A 23,376-nucleotide genomic window follows, 5' to 3' on the forward strand; every position below is an offset into this window, starting at 1 on the left:
TTAACCCAGAAATAATATTTGTAAATCTAGGCCATTGTTTGCAGCGCGCGTTTCTGAATGGAGCCGATTTTGAAAGAACTTGGGATGGGATCCCTTCTATCCCATTTTATTAAGGAAGAGGTAAGGGAATGTCGATTTTTTTACTAGTTATACTTTACGTATCAGGCGTAATTTCGTTTTGGTCACGAGCGAAAGAACTGCGTACAGAAGAAATGTCCGGACATCGGGACAAGATGTACGTTGTTTCTGTTACAGTCACTTGTTACCTATAACATAGAGCTAGAAAGCTTCTAGCTGCGGTTCCGTAGCTCTTTGGTGCGACCTACAATCGAATTTCGCCCTAACAATTTCATTTGGACGTCTTCTTTTTAATTTTGTTGTTGTACGTCGAACATGAGCCGGTCAGAGTCAGTCACGTAAATAATGCGGTCGGCAACATAGGGCTATGATTCCACAGCTAGAAAGCTCCATGCCTATAACAAGTCTTTTATTAACAATCTGAGGTCCGTACCGCCCCTACTACGCATAAAAATAGACTATAGTCCGATTGTTAATAAAAGACTTGTTATAGGAAACAAGTGACTGTGCTTTCTGTGATTTTGAAGCAGACGTGTATAATGCCAATTTTAGTCACGGCGATTCCGATGAGAGTAGAATTATAATCAAAATGTTATTATTTTTACCAGATCTTAACTCACCAAAAACAAATAATTTCTTTAATTTAAAAGTATTAACGACTGACATGGGCACGGTTTTTCTGTAGATTTAGACTTGTTTTTAATTTACATTATCAAACAAGGGGTGTCAACAGTCAATGTCATAAAGCTGGCGATGTTATAAATGCCTCATTAATATACATTTTTATAAATCTGAATGAATGGTAGCAATCATATTCAAAATCAAAATGAGGTGCAGTTAACTCGCTCATTGTAATTGATGAGTGGTTTGATTTTCCATGGTGATTTAACCCTTTCCCTCCAAATAAACTTCTACAGATTTGTTGAGTAATCATGACTTTTGGGGTATTTCAATACTAGTATTTCAATAAACAATATTATAGTTCAACTATATTTATTTACCTCACACAGATACATAAATACAACAAGTCATTGTCAATGGCATAGTCCCTGTCATGTTTTTAGTGACTGTCAAACAATGAAAAGCATAGTCAAATTATGTTTAAATATTGGGATAGTATTTAGCATATTAAAACAATGCTTGATCAATAATCAACGTGCACACTGTGGTGCCATCAGACGTGCCTAAAAAACAGTTGATGACATGTTCAATTTTTGCAATTTTATCCACTGACAAGGCTGGAATGGTTGATTTTAACCAGTAACACATGCAAAAACATATAAATACTTCTTGCATTTCTCAAAAGTTTGCCAACTTTCTTTAAGAAGGAAGATTTCAGGACTTGCACCCATTTGAAGGGAGTCAAAAATTCATCATAAAAATTTTATATACGAAATAAATATATATATGAAATAAAGTCATAAACATCATTCAGTCATGCTCTACTTTAATTTTCAGCTAGTTCACAAAACTAGAAATAAAGAGTACTACTTAGGATGCTGAGATGTTTGATGCAGTTATATTGCAATACATTACGTTTAATACAAAATTTTATTTACAGATAACCCCAGAAATGGTGTCTTGACAGCCGATGACTGGTTAAAGATTGGGGTTACCATCGAAAAAAGATTAAAAATTATTGAGAGGTGTAGAGCTTTTGTAGGTGGGTGATCTTCATTCTTGTCAATCAACTGTGCAAGGACTGTTTACATTGAAACTGGTCTGAATTATGTATTCTTCTCTGACAACTTTGATAATTTTTATCTAGAAAATGAAGAAGAAGGAGAAATTGAAAGAAAAGTTCCAAATATATTTAGAAGACGAGAGTCTGTGTCATGCCGTGCAACAGAAGCAGGTTTGATGGCCAATAAAGCCATTGATAAATTAAAGTGTAGTTTTGAAAGTGGTGTATAAAGAAAGAAAGGCTTCCGTAAAGGCAGAGACAAAATCATCTCAGCCCCCAAAAAGTTTGCATCTGTGAAAGAAGAGCAGAAGCGTCTCATTGCATTAGCATGTCCAGTAGACACAGATGATGATGATGACTATGATAGAAAAGTGACCGAAGACAAAATATTATTTGATGGAATGATGGTGTTTAAACATGATTTTAGTGAATCTGAAATCAGGGAGGAAATAGTTGAGCAACTGAGATTGAAATGTAATTCATTAACAGATTTTTCTTGTGTTGTTTCCTCTGATTTTTCCTTCACACGTGTAATTAACCGCAAAATACGTACTATTGATGGGCACCCAAAGCTAGATGGTAAAGGTATCACCAAAGTATATCCCACTGGCAGTGTGTATGTGCAACTAAAGAAGGATTTCAGGGTTTTCAGTGTAAGGAAATATACCAGTAGTTTTTATAATATATCTCTGTATAGATTAATTTCATGCAGTGTAGATTGTTATGTACCAATTACAATAACAAATACAATGTCATAATGACAATTTGTATTGCCACTGATTTTTCTGTGCATGTGTTTTTTCAGATAAACAGTGATGAGGAAGAACAACCTGATGGGAACAAAAAGATGAATAACGAGCAGATAAATGAGATAGTGGTTAGTGTGTTATATTGGTTTGACATAGTTAATTAATATGTATGCTATTATAAGTTAATAGCATCTAAGATGCAAGAATTCTAAAGTCACTAATTACTTTTGTTCATGTTTATTGGATTTCATCATACATATTTATGTTTGTACCGGTAGAAGCCACATATTCAGTCTAAAACATCTACTATCGACCCATCTACATCTGGTTCTTCTACTACTCCTGGTTCGTCTCTTATACCTCTAGCTGGTCCACATACTGATACTTCTGGTACATCTGTTATCCCTTGTGTTTCTGCCATCCCTGGTCCATCTGTCATTCCTGGTCCATCTGCTATGCCTGGTACACCTACTGTACCTGGTGCATCTGCTATACCTGTCATACCTGGTACATCTGCTCTACCTGGTACATCTGCCATACCTGGTACATCTGCTCTACCTGGTACATCTGCTTTACCTGGTACATCTGCTCTACCTGGTACATCTGCTCTAACATCTGCCCTATCTGCCATACCTGGTACATCTGCTCCAACTGGTACATCTGTCATACCTGGTACATCTGCCATGTTTGGTACATCTGTCATACCTGTTACATCTACCATACCTGGTACATCTGCCATACCTGGTACATCTGCCATACCTTGTACATCTGCCATACCTGGTACATCTGCCATACCTGGTACATCTGCCATACCTGGTACATCTGCTCCACCTGGTACATCTGCTATACCTGGTACAACTGCCATACCTGGTACAACTGCCATACCTGGTACATCTGCCATACCTGGTACATCTGCTCCACCTGGTACATCTGCTATACATGGTACAACTGCCATACCTGGTACTTCTGATATGCCTGATCCATTTATATCGCAGGTATTTGTCTATACTATATTGATATAGTACATAATTTATTTATTGTTAGCCAGTATTTAATTAAGTACATATAAAAACTAATACATGAAAGTATGCATGTATAAAACTAAGTGTCTGATCATGTTGTCCATTTTAGTAGCCTTGGCGATAGAAATTGCTTCCTTGTCCACTTACAATTATCACATGAGAGCCAGCTGTCTACAACTTTTAGAAGAACTATTGTTGGGCTTGACTAACCAATAATCACATAGCTCTTTATTGCTATGTTCACACGGCCATTTTTGCTGGCTCGATAAATGCTGTTATGTGAACGTAGCATATATTGTGATACAATGTGTGTTCATTTCTGCTAAGAAAATTTAGAAATTAAGCCTGTTTTAAAGCTGTAGTTTGTGAGTCAATTTTGGATAAAGCCAGTGGTTGTTACTGGCTACTAGTATATTATTTGCTTGATAACTGGAAGTCAGAAGGTAAATATCCATCTCTTCTTTCTCTCTTCTATCTTAGGAAAAATTGTTGACATTAAATAGTGCATTTCTGGATATGCCAATAATGAAGATCAGGAAATTACTTGAGGATCAACGGGGAGACATGGACAGAGTGGCAAATTTCTTGTTAGATGTGACAAGTAAGTGGATAACCCATTAAAAAAAATCAGGATACTGTAACCTGGCAAACAACATATTGTCAGGTTATAACTTAGGTTGTATTTTCTCTCTGGTCAGTTTGGAAATAATAAATCAAACAACATGTTTATTCATGAGAAGGCCTATAGACCATGTTTATTCATGAGAAGGCCTATAGACCATGTTTATTCATGAGAAGGCCTATAGACCATGTTTATTCATGAGAAGGCCTATAGACCATGTTTATTCATGAGAAGGCCTATAGACCATGTTTATTCATGAGAAGGCCTATAGACCATGTTTACTCATGAGAAGGCCTATAGACCATGTTTATTCATAGAAGGCCTATAGACCATGTTTATTCATGAGAAGGCCTATAGACCATGTTTATTCATGAGAAGGCCTATAGACCATGTTTATTCATGAGAAGGCCTATAGACCATGTTTATTCATGAGAAGGCCTATAGACCATGTTTATTCATGAGAAGGCCTATAGACCATGTTTATTCATGAGAAGGCCTACAGACCATGTTTATTTTGAATTTAGCAACCTAGCTGTGTCTGCTGTAAATTTGAAAGATTATTTCTATTATAAACTCCTGTTGAGAGTCAAGTACTTTTGATCTAAACAAGTGAAGTTGCATCTGCCAACATGCTTTAGTTTTGTTTGTGGGTGTTGTATCATTTACTTCTATTTTGTAGCCTCTGGTGAAGTTCCTGATATTGTAGTTTCAGATAATAGTGATGATGATATTGATCACTATGGGACGGTGAATATGAAACTTGCAGGTATGTTTTTTTGACACACCTATTAAATGCAGTGTTTTATTTGCATGATTCATCAATACTAGTATTTGTTTGTTGAAACATGATTACTAGGTGTTGATTTCTCTAAACCCTTTCAACTGTTGGGATTTATGAATGTAACAGTGCAACATCTGGTTGGAATACACATATGTATATCATGGATTGTGCCTCTGGTGTCAATGAGTGTACTCATGAATGTAACCTGAATGTAATTGAATTTTATTGAAAGTCTGTGATAAGTAACTGTCTTGTCTGCCTTTCTTCATTAGTGGGTTATCTAAACATTCTAAAAATAATTTGCAATGAATTGATAGCTCAAAACTCGGTAGGGAGGATAAGTGAACATGTCAAATTTAGAGCAAGCAGAAATGTCAATATCATGATACTAGTAATACATTTATTTCCAATACATTTATAACATATTTGAGCTTTCTTTAAAATCTAATTTCCAATATTTATCTCAAAATATTGTATCAGCCTTGTTGATGGCCATGTTAGTGTAACACACATTGTAATGGTCACTATCTAAGTTTTGATAGATTGAATGCAGTACATTAGAGTCAACAAAGATCTAAACTAACTGGTGTACATAATACAAAGAAAAAAAATACCTTCTTGATATCACTGATGTTCAACTCCATATGACTTTAACCAGAGTTAGTAATCATTGTTTTAAAATTGAAACAGACATAAACAGATTGCAGTTAATTCTAGAATATGTGATCAATGTACACAAAACAAAAATGAAAATGAAAACACTCTCTTATGAATTGCCCAGCATAGTGTTATTACACATAATATGTTCCTGCAAATATACTAGCACTATGCCACTGTACAGTGACATTTAACAGTATTGGTACATTATTTTATTTATTTCAGATGACCCAATACAGGCATTATCATTTTACAGGCGAATTCAGAAAGATGACAAAGCTAAATCAACCAAATTTTTGATTGAAAGAGATGATGAGGATATTGATATAAACCTAATAAGCCTATACAAAGGATCCATAAATATGTCATCCCCATTGAAGGTTCGGTTTGTAGGTAGGTTAAGATATCCCATGCACTTTTTACTATATTTCAGTTTCAAAAAGGTATTGCAAATTGTGTTGATTGTTTTCATTTCATTTCATTTGTATTTGATATTCACTACATTTTTTGTCTTATATCAATGTTTTTAATAGGTGAATTGGGAGTTGGACTTGGCCCTTTGAGAGAATTGTTTGACATTCTGAGTGATCGATTATCACATGGGTTTCATTTGCCTGATTTATTGACAGGTTAGTTCCACAGTATAGGCACACTGCATAATTAATGATACGTGAAGGGAACAGAAAGTTAATTCTAAGTAATTTACAGACAGGTACAAACAAAGTTCGTAATTGCAATACAAATACAAAATCTTGAAAATGCTTTGGCCATTATTTATATTGGAAAAGGTTTTGGTTCAATTCCATACTCAATTAGGTATTCTTTTCAAATGTTTTAATTAATTTTTAAGGCTTGTTTGGGTAAATTTTGAGACTGGGTCTTTATAAGAAACTCACAATGCACTAGCATACAACATACGATACCGATACAACTGGTCAATTTGGTACTGAGGACCTGACTGATAGATAAAGTGAAAAAATTAATTCAACATTTCAACAAAGATAGCAAAAAGCTGATTTTAATCTAAGATTTGTGACTATGATTCTTGCTGGAAGGGGGACACTATGGTACCAATTTTTCTCAAAATTGGGATTGAACTTTGACCTACTTCTACATGTCTCAGAATCCCAAAAAAATTAGACATAGTGTTTACATGGCCAGATATTTTTATGAAGTTTTCTGAAAAGCCTTTTTAAAGCTTTCTTTGAGATTATAGATTGACAGTTGTACATGTACATGTTGTAATATGTAGATTAATCTGCAATTAGTTTATGGTGTTTCTAAAAGTACTTGTTATAACATAGCACAATGTCTGTAAGTGTAAGTAAGTAAATCTTTATTGCTATCGTATCCCATTTGAGATCTTGACATGAAATACAATAAAGTCAGATACATGTAATAAAAAAGAAAGAAAAAAACAAATAAAAGGAAATACTAATAATACTGTAAATAAATTAAGTAAATACATATCTCAAAATAAGAAATAGTAAATGAATAATTGTAATACAATGCATAATGTAAATAAATTTAAATTTGTGTGTTTTTGAGGCAGCTGGTACTGAAGTTATTTTTTGATTTTCTGCTCTCTAAGCATAAAGCAAGTATAAATGTGTTTTGAAACGTCTTTAATTATGTGATCGTTTTTATTATTCAATATGTTTATTAATGTCTCTCCATGCATTTTATGTTTAGTAAAAAGGCTGGTTCTTTCTTTATCATATAGCTGGCACGTGAAAAGGAAATGTTTCTCATCTTCAATTTCTCCAAGATCACAGACAGGGCATATTCTATCAGAGATGGAGATGTTTTTGTATCTGCCTGATTCAATCTGTAAACGGTGGGCACTTATTCTAAATTTAGTCATTGCAGCACGATATAGTGGATGTTTAATTATTTGGAGGCATTTCTCAAAAGAAAAATCAGTTTTTATTTTTCTGTATGTTCTCAATTTGTTTTTGTGATGCACGCCCTTATCATCATCAAACATGCATTCTTTACTTTTTTTCTGGAATTGCATTTTAAGTTTTTCTGTAATGTTTTCAATAACATTATTTCTGTATTTAATTTCTCCATCTTTCCAGATATTACTTTTCACACCAGATACCCAGTTTTGAGTGCCAGAGTCATGCATCTTTATACCTACATGTAGCTTGTATGCTTCATATACTAATGTATTTTCAGGCATTTCTTGAACCCTCATCCAATATTTGATCAATTGTTTTATACCCTGTATTGTAAGAGGGTACCTCCCTAATTCAATTAAACATGGCAAGTTTGAGGCTCTGCTGTTCACATTCAATAAAAACTTGCAGAATTTGGTATGGAGTTTTTCCATGAGTGTTGTCAAATTCCAGAGCTGTTTTGTGTGTGCAATAATATCACTATCTTTATGGTGATTTCATTCTCTTTTAGGTGTTAGTAAAACACGCCTTTTTGATGGTCAGGACAACCATCTGGTTCCAACGACTAACTCAGCAGTTCTTGAGAATGAAATTATGAAAGTCACTGGCAGGATGATTGGCCATGGAATTTTAAATGGTTTGCCCATTGTATATGGTATATCACCAGCGATAACTAGCTATATGATTAATGGTGATTGTGGTACAAATATATGCATCGATGATGTTCCAGACTTGGATGTTCGTGAAATCATAATTGCGGTATGCAACTTATTCTTTTTTTGTAAAACAAGATGAATTCCTTTTTTCAGCTTCGCTCTGAACGAAGTTGAGCGGAGCTTGTAGTATTACTGATTGCCGGTTGGCGGCGGCGTCGTCATCAACTTTACATTTTCAACTTCTTCTTAAAAACAAAATGTATAGCTGTGAAAATCTCTCAGATTTATTCATGTAAAAATCTTAAATTCTCAATTTTTGGTGAATATTTTTGTTATTTTTGGTAAAAACTGATATTTTCATCTACTTGTTAAAAACCGCAAGTCTGATTGTTTTGATAATATATATATATAGGTACCTCAGGTAGACCTCTCTCAGATTTGTTCATTTTGTGAAGATATATCGTTCTTCAGTTATCTGGTTTTGATAAAAAGTTATATTTTTCGACTTTTTGTTGAAAACAGCAAGTCAGACTGCTTTACTATACATATTGTTCATTTTCTAATGATATCTTCGGTTCTTAAATTGAAATGTTCATTGATAACAGCGGAGCTATCTCAGCCGACAGTTTGCTAGTTTTTGTGAAAAGTTTATAATGATATTATTATGAAAAAATATCTTGTTGTTACCCTTATTAGATGATTGATGAGGCTGACATGCCAACTAAAGTTATACCTGATGAATTAAGAGTGAGATGTCAACCACTGCTTGATCATACTTCTTTGCCGTTTATGTGTAAAAATAATATAGCATGGATTATTCACCGATTGCTTGTTCACCAGGTATGTATGTTGCCAGTTGTTAGTTGGTTTGTCAGTAAATCAGCGATGAATCATTGATCAGTTGTGTGTGTAAAGTATGGATTCAAGTATTATAGTGCCTCTATGTAGTTATTACTTTTGGTGAGTAAACAGTGCAAGTCATGCATTAAGGTAGCGAGACTATTATTTGTGTTGAAAATTACGATTTTCACATTTATTTATTAATTGATGAAATGCACTATAAACTTTCATGTGATAAAGTCAACATAACATAGAATGTCATGTAAGTTAGTTAAAATGTAGATTTTCTGAAGGGAAGCAAGGCAGCCTCAGTAGTGTTTTCCAAAATCAACAACACAGGTTTAATCTGTGTGCCTATAAGTTTCAAAGATAAACTCAAGACAAAGCAATGTTAGGATGTGTTATCAGTAGCTATCTGACACACAATTAGTGTTTCCAAACATTTGAGTGGTTTTTCTCCGCCCCTATTTGTTTCACAGATTAGTCATTTGCATATGAATGTGTCAGACACAAGGTCACACAGCCACTGAAAAAAATCATTGATTTTGGTGTTTTCATATGCCGAATTTATCCAATTATAGATATCCCATTCCTTTATTTTGTTGGTTTCCAATAGCCTTACACATTTGGATGTCCCTACACATGTTAAAACAGACCTTAATGGGAAAACAAATTGATTGTGCCGATAAACAAGCTTGAAAATCTTTGCTGTTACTTCATGGACGTTTTCTAGGAGTTTATGTTTTTCAAAATACAAGGTCTTTAACAAAAAATAACGTACACTTATTGTCGTCGGATTAACACCAAATTTTCACAGCTTTAAGGTGACAGTGAGAGGAACTTGAATGTGTCCAGACAAACTATTTCATCGATTATTTACCAACGAGTTGTGGTTTGAGTTGGGGGCAATGCGACTAAAACAATAATTGAAATTCAGCACACTATTTTTTAAAACTCGTTGCTTGAATAAAACTGACCAGACACATTCAATTTACCAGACTATTGAACAACTAGGAAAAGTGAAAAAGATACTTCTGATCGCCAGTATAAATGCGTAATTATTTTTTTTTACAGAAAAAGTAATTTTTCACCTTTGGTTGAGTAACGCTTCGTAGAATGCAGATACGGACATGCAAAATACACTTGTAAAAACCTTGAAGTCTGGCGATTCTAAAAATATATACTTTCCTGGGTCTATTTGTAGTCATTTAGTCACAATTAAAGGATGAAAACAAGTATGCAAATAATAGTCCCGCTACCTTAAGCGAGTATGATGATGGACAGAACTCAAATATACATGGACTAATAAGCAGATCTGACATTCTTTCTACTAAGTTCTGTATACAAACATTGGTGAAGAAATAAACTTGAAATAAAAAAATGCTACATAATATTCCTAATCTAATCAGCAATACGTTATGTTTTTAAGGTAATTGACAGCAGATTGGTTTCCATAAATCAACTAAAAGATGGAATGCAAGAAGTACAGTTGATTACATTTAAAAAAAAACAATTCATCAGCCTTAAAACTGGTATTTCCATCAATTTCTTGTAAAGTTGTAAATACAGATGATATTTTGGCCTTGATAAAGTATGAAGAAGAAGAACTAGAAATGAAGAAGATCTTTGAGAAGTTTTTAAGAGGTTTGTTCTTCAATTGTTGAATTTTTTACTCCCATGTGTGTTGTGTCTGTATGTATGTATGTATGTATGTGTGTGTGTGCATGTATGTGTGTCTGCTGTTCTACTAATATCTCAAGAACCATACACCGGTTTTTGATGAAACTTGGTATATAAATGCCCTGAAATTATGCACAGATTTTATTACTTTGGGGTGAAAATCCCTGCACATTAATTACATAATTTGCATGATAATTAACTAATTTTTAGCTCTCCCATGACTGTTCCACTGATATTTTGAGTACTGATCATCACATTTCAATGAATCTAGAATTATGCAGACACCAATTAGTTTTTGGTAAATATTTATGCATAATAATCATTTAATTTGCATAATTAATATATTTTCAACTTTCATACTAATTATTCCATCCCAATGCCACATGGTACAATGATGCTCTATACAGAAACCTGATTAGTTTTGGGCTCAAATCTGTTCATATTAATTCTCTAATTAGCAGAATAATTCATAATTTTTTGGTTCTCATCACATTTCAATAAAACTTGGTTACATTGTGCAGACCTTGTTAGTTTTACACTCAAATCATTTCATATTAATTTTCTGATGTGCATAATTAGTTTTTCAGCTTTTCCATCAACATCTCAAGTACAGGTAATTTCAAATTCATTTTTAATGTGCCTCTAATGCTCTCAGCATGTGAGTTTTTTCAAAGATTTCTTTGATTTCATGTACGGCATCATGCAGTTTGGGCCAAATAAAAGCCAAATAATATATATCAAAAATATATCCCAAACTTGATGGTTTGAAATTTTGGAGCTGATAGACATGACTTTCATATTGGTTGGGATGGCCATACAGATTCAAATGAGTGAAAAATAGATTTGTCATGTAACTTGCATGTAATAGTCTTTTTGTCGAACTGTTCACAACCCCATGTTTATTAATGTTGTAATTTACTGACATTGTGTGTATCCTTGTTTGTTGTTGCAGACAAGAATTGCGATTTGAAGCAACTTGTACGATTTTGGACAGGCTGGTCCATGCTACCATTGGATGATTCATTATATGTCAACTTCCATAAAGAACGATTTCCAAAGTCAGCAACATGTCTAAATACATTGACATTGCCAGTTACATCAGATTATGAGCAATTCAAATCGATTATGTTGTTGGCCATAAGAGAGACCAATTTTGGTTTAATTTAACTTAGTGTTGCAAAATTATTCGGGATATTCAATTGTTTTCTGTCAGTTACTATCAATTTCACTTACACATCATTTTTTGTGACTTGAATAAATAATATGGCTGATTAGTTACCATGTTAAAAGTTGTGTTAAATAAAATTGAGATAAATATATTTCACATGTCTTTGTTTTTGTTTGACTGTGTGTATACATACAAGCATGCCTGAAGCTATGAGACTCCTTTCACAGAAAGAAATTAAAAGTTATGTAATACAGAAAATAACAGTACTAGTGATTCTGTTTATAATAAAACATCTGTTAAAAAAAAACAAATAAAAACTTTAAAACTACCATACTAGTATATAAATATAAAAGGCATGAAGCTCCAAAAATGAAGAAATACAATACCAGTACTATTTGGGAAATACTGTTCCACTGGTCACGAGAAAAGAAAGACTGCTGAAACACCTAATTACAATACAAAGACCACATGCAAATGTGTTGAAGAGGTCATTATTATGACGATGTATCGTCAAGTGGGGCTAAATCCGAATAAACTTGATTAGTTTCTGGTTGAATTCAATGCATATAAATTAACTGAATTTAATTGTCTTCACTTTTCACAGATTTCAATGAAACTTGGTATATAGATGTTTTGGGATAATAGTGTTAATTAGTTTTTGTTTAAAACCCATGTATAATAATGACCATTTTTTTTAATATACTATTAAATAGATTTCAATGAAGCTTGGTACATGGATTTAATGGGATAATGCACAGACCTGATTAGTTTTGGGTTGAAATACATGAATATAAACCTAATTGGCATATAAATTAGCCAGTATTAAAATTAATTTTTTAACCAACCACTCGTCAGATTCAATGAAACTTGATACATGTAGAAGCTTAAGGATAAGCCATATAAATGTTCAGTTTAGGGTTAAATTTTGTCCTTACTAATTACCTAATTTGCTTAAATTAACCAATTTAGTGGTGCTCCAAATATTTCGAGTACCTTTCATCAAATTTTATTAAAACTAGGTACATAGATGCTTTTAGTTAATCCACAGATCTGATTGAAACCATGAATATTAATAATTATTTACCTGTTATTAGTTTCCTGTTTGTTTCTTAATATGTACAACTGTAATGTACTGTTGTAGATAGGGACATGCAAACAGTGCTATTATTCTGACAAGATATATAACCAAAATATTAAGTCATCATATATGGTCATTTTTTCATTAAATATTCATAATTGTTAAACCATGGTAATTGGCAGCCGTTTTCTCTATGAGAAGCACATAAATAATGGGCAAAGACAAATTTTTGGTAAAAATAAATATATTTCAATGATTTCATGCAATAAACACAATGCTTTATGTGTTATGAAAATGTGTTTCTAATATAGTAATAAATACAGTAATCTTTATTCATGCCTCCCAATACCTTCAAAGCTACCTTTGATTTTATATGCACATGAGAAGCACCAAATGCAAAGTATAGAAACCCTAAGGTTGAAAATATTTCCAACAGAAGTTCACTACAGAATGGTGAGCAAATGGTTCTTCACTCTCAAATATATATCTTTTCCATAACAGTCACTGACATCAGTTGGATCAAAATTGTCAGTTAGATCATTAATTTGTTCTTCTGTAAGTGGCAGGTCTATTTCCGGTATTGCAACATCTCCCTCATCAAATGTATTTGGCCCTGGTTCGTTTCGATCTACTCCATACATGCATCCATCAGCATCGTGATCAATATTCCAAAATGAAGAAACGCCAGTCTGCTGAGAGTTAGCTGATGACACCATACCTGCAGACCACATCTGATTTGGAGAAAGATTATGTTCAGTACGTAAAGCATGACAGTTCCAACCAGCTGCCCATTCACTCAACATGTTGTTAATTCTGGGTAAATAAACATAGTGTAGAGCATAGACATCAATCTGGGAAGCTGGATCCAAGTCATGGGTTCCTTCCATATCATAAAATAACCAATAAAATGTGTGTACAACATGGGTAAATACGTCCCGTCATAATCTCTCAATTCTTTGGTTGTGTACACTACGGCCAGCAATGTGGCTACCTCTACCAACACCTCTCTCTCTTACCATCATTCGTGCAACTTCAACATTTTCCAGACCTTTGTCTGATCGAACATGTGATGGCATTCCATACTTGTCAATCGATTCTCTGAAAAGATTAGCAACAGTTTCTGCTCTATTGTTGGAAGCACAGCTTAAATAGGTTATCATCCTTGAATACCCATCAATGCCACCATGAATGACTAACCTCCATCGAATAAGTGCATAGTCGCCATCAATATGCCACAGCGCATTAGGCCCAGGCACAGAATATTGTCTTCTACAAATTACAGTCATTCGTCTAAGTGCAACATTAACTGGACTGACTGTAACCATGGCATGTCTGATCCTTTCCCTCTGTATATGTAGCCCTCTGCTTTTGAGAACACCTTTCAGCATAACCAGTCCAGAGTTTGAATAATCGTGCACCAGTTCTTCCATTACATCCTCTAACTCAGCATCTGTAATGTTACTGTATTTCAACTGACATATGCCAAACTCTTGACATCTTCGCCACAGCGTGGTACGACTACAAAGCAACATTTTTGAAATTGTACTCAGGGAAAAACCAATTCCAAACAAGCTTTCTATCTGGGCTTTATCAATATCTAGCCTTGGTCTTCCCCTGTCTCTTTGGTTTGAACTTTCATCCAAAACTACATTAACTGGACCAATTGCATTTTGATTGGCATATGTCATCTTCTGAAAACTATTTTCCCAGAATTCTACAAAATACAGCAAGCTTCTAGATAAGGTTTCCCATGATGGTAATATATCAGGACTAGATTCAATGGGTAGTCGTTGAATTATTAGATCACAAGTCTCCAGCATGCAATACAACCTATTTAGAATAAAAAATTGAAAACACAATATTTCATTGACAATTGATCTGCTTATAAATGCATAACATACATGTATGTAATCCAGTGATAATTAGTGTATTATTTAATATAAGTTATGTGATATAAGGATCTGTGCTCTAAACATCTATTGCGATCATTAGAATTGAAGCAAGTCTACTGTGTTTACAATACAACTCACTGTACCAAGATTGATATCAGTTTGACATACAAACCAAACATGTAGGGAATAGTTCTGACATAATTATTTTGGTTAGTTGATACAACAAAAAAACACATTGTGGTTCCTATGAAACACTTTTCAAAAATATAATTGAACTCTGGTGATCTTGCCCTTTATCATAGTTTGTTTCAATATGAATATGCATTTTCATAATTAATTTTGAATACAAACAAGTTTTAGGATTGAAACAGCAGTGGGGAATCAGTCTACAAAATCATGTTGATTGATGTAAATATCTTACAAAAACATTGGTGTCTGATTTAATTAATTATTTTAAGAGACATCATTTCTAGCTTTATTCAAAGTAATTCAAATGCCTCATCTGAGTCTCAGAAAAAAGTGCTGCATTTAGACATGAATAGATTTGTAAAACATGCAAGATAACAGAAAGTCTTAGCTGGCTTTCGCTCAAGTATTTTGTACAAGCGTCTGTCAAAAATTCACTGAGACAAATATGAACTGCCTTATTATATTTATTATGTGACTACTGTATTATTTGAAAAGTAAAAAAAAAAAACCTACAGGAATAACTATCATGTTGCAAGCTCTGCTTTGTATGCAAATCAACTATAATAGTTATAGTGATTGGATTACTAGTACATAGAAAGTATATGGTTAATCAGAGTTGACATCGTATATGACAATGGACAGATGTTGAATTGCCAAGGAATGGTGTCCAGTGGAGAGAAAAGTCAACAGTACTGTCGCCTCCTGAGAATCTATATCTTCAAACACTGCAATTTTTGTTTATGAAGTGCGTTCTTAAATCAGTATTATAAAAGCTCTATCATTCTGTTCTAATAGCTGAAACAAATTCCTGTGAATTTTGATTTTCAAAATGTATATACTATATTTATATACAAAAAAATGTTTTGTTGAATGAACTGTAACAGAATATATATATTTTTGAGTACAATTTTCTTTTCAAGATGTGGATGCAACGTTCTGCTTTTTATGTGTTTTTATGTATTGTTTTTGTTTTGATAACTTTGGACTAAACAGATTTTTTGTTGGCTTCAGATCTTGATCAAAATTTTGGCACCCAATTCATAGGAGTGGTTATATCGATTATCTGACATCTTGTTTCTGTTAAAATTTTACTGGTAGATTTTCAAATGTGTATCACTATGGCATTGAAACTTAGTCTAGTATTCCATGAGATTTGGGAGATACATTACCAATGATATTATTACAAGATAAATGATTTGCTTCATTGAGCACATACAACAATGCATATCTCCTACTTGGAACACTGACCTTTGACCTTTGGTAAAATCTGATGATATTTAATTTGTTGTGATCAGCAGAAACAAAGCGACTGTAGTTCCACTTTAATGGATCATATATAGAGAATAACAATTAGCTAATTAAAAACACTGAAATCCTTGAAATGTGATTTGTAATGAAAACGCATAATGATAATGCATGAAACCATCAGCGACAATATTCAAAAAAAAGTTTTTTTTCAAAAATAATTTATTTGGTCTTTAAACCAGCCTATGTGTTGGAATTTTAGGAGGTGACTAGATGGAAAAGTCAAAATTCTCAACAAGGACCAATCAGATTTGCAGATCAAGGATGTAATATGGAAAATATGATGATTAAATGTCACTGCAAGATGCATGTGATAACAAAAGTCATCCAATAATTATTCACTGGACCTTTAGTTTAGATATAAACAGCTTTTATTATATAATAGGCATCTATTATCTAAATTGAGTCTGTAAGTTCATGGCTAAGTTGTTTTATAAACCTTTGTGAATCATTGTCATCTTTAGTCACCATCTGGAAAATAGATCTGTCTTTTTCTTCCAATAACTGGATTAGTCATACTTTACATCGTACACACATAAATGATATTAGTGTAAGAGTTCTGCACGGTACTGTATCCAAGTGAGGGTACGATAATATACTGTTATTATTACATGAACATCTTCTCTACCTTGAAATTTGCTGGAGTTTATGCAGCTCTCTTGGTCGTGTTATACGTTGCAACCTTGAAGTATGGTTTTCAACCACCATTGCATCTACTTCTCCTTCATGCGAGTTCATTAACCTCAATGTTTCGGCGACAATGGACGACATTTCGTCAAGCAGTCTTTCATCTGCCATGATATTGAAATCGATCGTTTTGATAAAAAGTAGTTTTCCCCGATCTCTTCATTATACTTCCGGGTTAAAGATTGAGACACCTTAACTTTGTGCGCAATATTTAGCTCCCTAGAAAATTTCTATCGCTATCGAATTTTTGTTATCGCTATCGATTTTTGTTAGCGCTCTCGATTTTTTCAGCACTATCGAATCCAAGTTTAGCTGGCGCTATATTATTAACGTTACCAATGGAACTTAGCATGTTCGATAATTTTAACTCATACCAATGAAAATTTAGCGTTGTCGAATACAAATTCAGCATACCCAAATGAGTTTTAACGTGCACGAAATAAAAATAGCGTCCTCGATTTAATCTAGCCATTTTTGAAACACTTGGACGACCATACGCCCTTAAAGCTATGATGTGATGTTGGAGGACAAAATCTATTGGTTTAATCTTGAAATTGTTAGGCTCGTCTGTGTAGGAACGCTGATTGCCGCGCCCAATCAAATTATTCAACTTAACTTAGGCCAAATAGTACAAAAGTACAAAAACGCCGTGCATGTTGAGTTTTGCATAAAAGACGGTCGATACAAGTGTCGGGTGGATTAATCGCAATGTGACACTAGCCATGTTGTTGCACACATTGTCATCAGAATAATTGTGTTATGCGAGTGATGCCCACTTCTGTCACCCTGCAATGGGGAGTTATAATACGTATTACTGACACGGGTGAATGTCGTAATTATTTGTTTTAGTCAGATAATAGTCACTGGATTTTGGACTGCCTCTATCCACATTTACTGCAAAAGTCGGTAAAAAAAGTTCGATCATGATAATTGATTGTACTAGATTGAGCCAAGTGACTCGATTACACAGTTAAAGCAGTTCGCATCACTGTTAAGCACCGAAGACGACCGCAAAGCAATACTAATTTATATTATAAGCATAACAGGCTGGTATTAAGGCTTACTAGATTAACACAGACAGGATATCTTGATTTTGGAGGTAGCAGAACATGAGTGGACAATTCCAGAAATGGTGGGACTCTGAACTGTTTTTTTCCCATGTCAACCTTGACATTGCACACAAAAGATTTTTAGGTTGACTCATACATTATGTAGATCGAGGAATAAACAAATGTAGATTCAGAAATTGATTTTTATTTTGTAATGCGTATAGTTAACTTATTTATAACATCCAATCAAATGCAACATAAATTATATTAATTGTGACTAACAATTGATTGAGACACAAAACAATACGCCATACATAAGTATTATTAAATCTTTCTTGCAGTATACCATATTTAGAAAAACAACAAGAAATGACATATGAATTCAAGACACTAGAATAGCTTCGGCGTATAAGTTTAGAGAACATAACATGATAACTTAAAATACAGATATGTGTAAGATGATAAAATTACTACAATGATCCTGTTGTTACTTATACAAAGACGAGTATAGTGCAAAAAGGGCTTGTTTCGCGTCAAATTTCAATGACATGTTGTGTGTTCCTTCCTAGAGTCGCAGTAACCTCTCTTACCCGGAGTAGGACACGTTTTATGTGATTGTTAGTTCTGGAAATGGTTGATGTGGTAATTGAGTGATCACATTTTTTTTTCAGGCGGATCACGTGATTTGTACCGATCACTATTTCAAAATTGTGTGGATCAGAAGGAAACTCAAGAGTGTTGATTGCGTCGATCGAATTTCGTTTTTGGTTGGTGATAGATATCAATATCCTGGCGATGTTTTTGCACTTTCAAACCATAGACCATCATCAATAGCTGATACGCGTCAGAGATATTCGCATAGTAATATTAATTATTGTTTTGTTGAAAGTGTTAAAATTAATTGTAGCTGGTCCCATGACACTATCGATTAAAGTAAACTAACTCAGTTGCAGCATGGAGCCATTAAACATGGTATTTCCACTATTCACATTTACCTTTATATTATCATAGCTCATATCAAAACATGTATCTAAAATGAAAACAGAGTTAAAAAGAGATTCTTTGGTGAAAATAGACTGTGGCATTTTTGTTTATAATTGTCTGATAGAACACTTCTGACATAGACTTATACGTCACAAATATGAACAGAGAGTAAGAACGATGTCAATGGCAAAAAAAGCAGTTGACCTTTTCCCAGTTCACTCAAACGTTCCATTCTGCCGTGTGAGGGCGTTGCAAATATGTCAATCACGCTTCTCGAACTTATATCGGGAATTTGCGCATCGTGGGCACAAAAATCAATATGGCGACTACCGCGATGTGAGTGCATTAACAGAATCGCAACTCTATCACTTAAACTCGTTCATTTGACACATTTTTCTGACATTTGTCAAAATAATGTCATTATTTGAAAAATGAAAAAAATTCACAAAATATGGGGGAAATATGACAAAGAATGTCGTGATTTCACATCCCTAAGAAGGGGGCAAGGGGGTAGCTAGTACAGTTTTACGGGAAATAAAAAGGGCTTTTTAGAATTTACAAGGAAGAAAAGACGTTTTTCTACAGTTTACAGTGAAAATTGAATTTTGCGGTAAATTGTGTCACTTCTAGTCGTTTTACATTTTTGAAAATGTAATTTCCCTGGGTTATTTTTTACGACTTTTTTTATTTGGATGTAAATTCTTGTACGTACCGGGGAAAATGACACATTTTTACAGTGTACGAAAAAATATATTTGTTTGATTACGTTGTACGTCTAACCTGTGATTACAGAATTACGAAATTTATTTTTTTCAATTTACGTTGTACGAACAAAAAAATATTGCAATTACGTTGAACGAAAATAACCTATGACCCCCCCCCCCTCAAGAAGACGCGTAGTGTTAAGGGGCATTGATATTCCAGTCAAAGTAGATTACAAATGTTACCGCTCTTCAATTCACGTGGATGATGACAGTTATTGGCGGATTACGAAATGTAGCAAAGTCACAGCATTTACTTTGATCGATACTCGTTTACTATCTATTGGTCTCCGAGTAGGTGCGAGAATTTGTACGCAAATACACGAAAACTATAAAACAGTGATGTCTATTTCTGAGAAAAATACGAAAACAAGCAAATTTTCACTTGTTGGGTGAAAACAATAAAAATCAAGCGAAGAAATTAGATAATTCATTGTTAATTACTTTTTGGCTAAGAATTTGATTATGAATACTCAGTGTGGAATGATACAGATTTGTTAAATATGTTTCTCTATATCGTGTCCCGTACGTTCTGATGAATGGCCGAAAGTCAGTGTATACAACGATCGTATTTTCACGAGCGAGACGAGTGAAAATACAGAATGGAAAATACACCGCGTCACTCATGAAAATAACTTCAATACCCCCCCCCCCCATATACACACACACACACACATACTTGTATTGCAAAATGTTCCGAGGACTTCATTGGATTAACTTTTAATATAGTTGAATTAACTTTTAATATAGTTGCGATATGAACTCGATTAAAACGCGTTCCTATATAGGGTTGCGTTTTAATTGGAGTTTAATTAAACTCAATTACAATGCAATACAATGGAGAATTGCATTTTAATTAGGTTTAATTAAACAAGAGTTGAATATCCCGTGACTGAACATAGAAATGTTTGCGAAGCTTAGGTTTAGTATCGGGGTAAGGTATGGTACAATTATATTAATATTAATATAACGTGAACCATACCTTCCCCCGATACTAAACCTAAGCTACGCAAAACGTATTAATAATCGAATTAACTATTAATATAAATTATGTTTTCCGAGGACTATGAAAAAGGTCCTCGGAAGGTGTGTATGTCCTCGGAAGTAGCTATATATATGTATTTTTGTCCTCGCAACATATAGCAATCCAAGTACACACACACACACACACACACACACACACACACACACACACACACACACACACACACACACACACACACACACACACACACAAATGCCAGGACGAAGCCATGAAGTTCTGCTATTAATAATATGTTCAGACGCGCCCGCCCACAGTGTCAACGGTAATTATACCGACTGATAAAGGCAGTAAACAGAAAAAAAATCAATAGCTTTTCAAAATCAAAACACAATAATTCATCGCAATTGCGTGATACATGGTGACCATAGTTAAGACTAATTTAACATCGGCACCAAAGACTATAATTGCATCCACAGGTTTGGATCATGTGATTTGTATATCGATCATTAAATAATATACTAATTTGCATATCGCAGTTTCCGATGTTGTATAATATTCATTAAGAAGTATTTTCAGCGCACACCCCGTCGAATATTACACAAATACTAAAGAATTTGCACATCGACAGTGAAAATACCGAGTATATTTTCAAAAGTGCAATAAAGCAAACTGCAGTACTTATGAAATAATAAACATAGTAAGTCGTATTAACGGAAATTATTATACATCTGTCACCGTAACGCCATAAGTTGCAGCGTGCCGTAATTTTGCGGTATTTTACGGGGTATTTTCATACTACCATATTTGGAAATGCGAATTCCAAATATGGAATGATTACGCGCGTAAGCGTCCTCGAATAATAAAAACAAACATGGCTGCCACCAGGATTTGACCGGACTCCATACAAAGAAGTTCGGTGATTCTGTTCAAAACTTTTTGGATTTCGGCATTTCCATGATGTATCCTTGAAGGGAAAAGATGTATAATAATAAGGTTATTACTCAGACAGTACACTGTCGCATCGACCTCCGCTACGCGTCGGTCGATACTGCAGCTGTACTGTCTTCGTGCATACTTTGAGGTATCTTCGTAATAACCTTATATTAATGTGAAATATTTTCAGTTAGCAATTAAATGCCTGCAAATTAGCTAGGTAGTTTTGAACTTATTTTGAGTATGTTGCCCTGAAGAGAGAATGTTTGAGGCAATATACAATTCATGTGTGATCTTCTAAAAATCCAGGAAACCTTTTTTAAAAGATGGTTCAAACAACAATAATGACTCGTTCTATTTTATTAAAAAAATGTTTATTCAGTTGCAGTGGTTGGTTGCAATATATGCAACAACCGCCCTAACTACAATTCTGTTATCGGATTGAGTGTTATCTAAGTTTGTCAGTTTGAGTGTGTGCATCCCAGGACGCACACCCATAGTTGTTATGGTAACCAGACCACATTGTTTATTCAATGCATTGATGTCTCTCTTTATAATTACTGGTGGTTGGTTGTCTATCTGAGCAATTGCCGTGCAAGACGCACAATTTGCTGTGATACCGACAGAAAAATTTGAGTTCTTGTGATGATTGATATGAAAAGGGAAACTGAATGATGCATTCACGTGTCTACATTCCCAGTAGCCCTTTACGTCAGCTCGGTCAAAGCCTGATGTGTCCATTTCATTGTATTTACATCCGTCATTCCACTCAGGTTTGATGTTATGATCGTCACCATACTTTTCACGGGAAAATCTCGATTTTACGGTCGTCCAACACTGGGAATGTTCAAACCCTAAGGAATCCAAAATTGGAGCCACGGACAATATGTCAATTGTAGTATTTGATTTGGTATGTGAGCTAGTTACAACTTTCTGTAATGTTTCCAAAATTAGATAACTTGTGAATATACCAATCATTTCGTGAGATTTTTTATTGGGGTGTTTACGTGTGTCATTTTGATTCCATAGATCATCAGCTTTACCATTCAATATCATTGGACATACTGCAATACGCTGACTTATTGATGGGATATCGTAGTGTTTACTGAGGGGAACACTCCCAGCAGTCTCAGCGCTCGCACAGCTTCGGTCAACAATCATTCTACCACTCACGAAATTGATGTAAATTAATTGGGGGTTTTGAGGTAAAGAATATATAAATCGTGTCAATGCTTCCTGTCCAACTGGAGATTCGTCATTAATTGCAAACTCCCAAAGAAATAGATCAATGTCATTACCATCTATAAAAGTGTCGAAACATAGTAAACACTCTATACTGGTCAGTGCACCCACTGCTCCGTTAATGACCTCGACATCGATTCCGATGAGCCTCTGTAATGAATCTGCTATTGTATATGCGTAAACATCGCGCCAACGTGAAAGACCCCCTCCAGCTGATATCGATCCCCCAATAACACCAATTTTCAACGTTCTACCCGTAGTCAGTACGTTTTCAATTAATGCAACAAATCTGTCCATAGAAGTGTTGTGTGAAAGTGACTTTCTCAGCATGTCATCTGAAATTCGCAATGATTTCTTTTTAGCTTCAAGTACCAATCGTTCCTCGGAAAAGCGACCACTATGTTGGAGCAATTCTCGAATTCGTGTTTTGTCA

At 34.2% G+C, this 23,376-nt stretch overlaps 2 long non-coding RNA genes across 2 annotated transcripts; one reads left to right on the forward strand and one right to left on the reverse strand.

Moving 5' to 3' along the window:
* The first annotated feature begins 8 nt into the window (after positions 1–8).
* LOC146746207 (uncharacterized) lies at positions 9–1,741 on the forward strand. The gene is made up of 2 exons (XR_014929136.1): positions 9–120; positions 1,640–1,741. It is a non-coding gene; the product is annotated as an uncharacterized LOC146746207 (long non-coding RNA).
* Positions 1,509–17,165, reverse strand: LOC146746208 (uncharacterized). The gene is made up of 2 exons (XR_014929135.1): positions 16,931–17,165; positions 1,509–1,842 (listed from the first exon to the last, which is right to left on the reverse strand). It is a non-coding gene; the product is annotated as an uncharacterized LOC146746208 (long non-coding RNA).
* Positions 17,166–23,376: the final 6,211 nt, after the last annotated feature.

Source organism: Saccoglossus kowalevskii, chromosome 4 (genome assembly GCF_978046115.1).
Source record: "Saccoglossus kowalevskii chromosome 4, keSacKowa6.1, whole genome shotgun sequence".
Lineage (NCBI taxonomy): Eukaryota > Metazoa > Hemichordata > Enteropneusta > Harrimaniidae > Saccoglossus > Saccoglossus kowalevskii.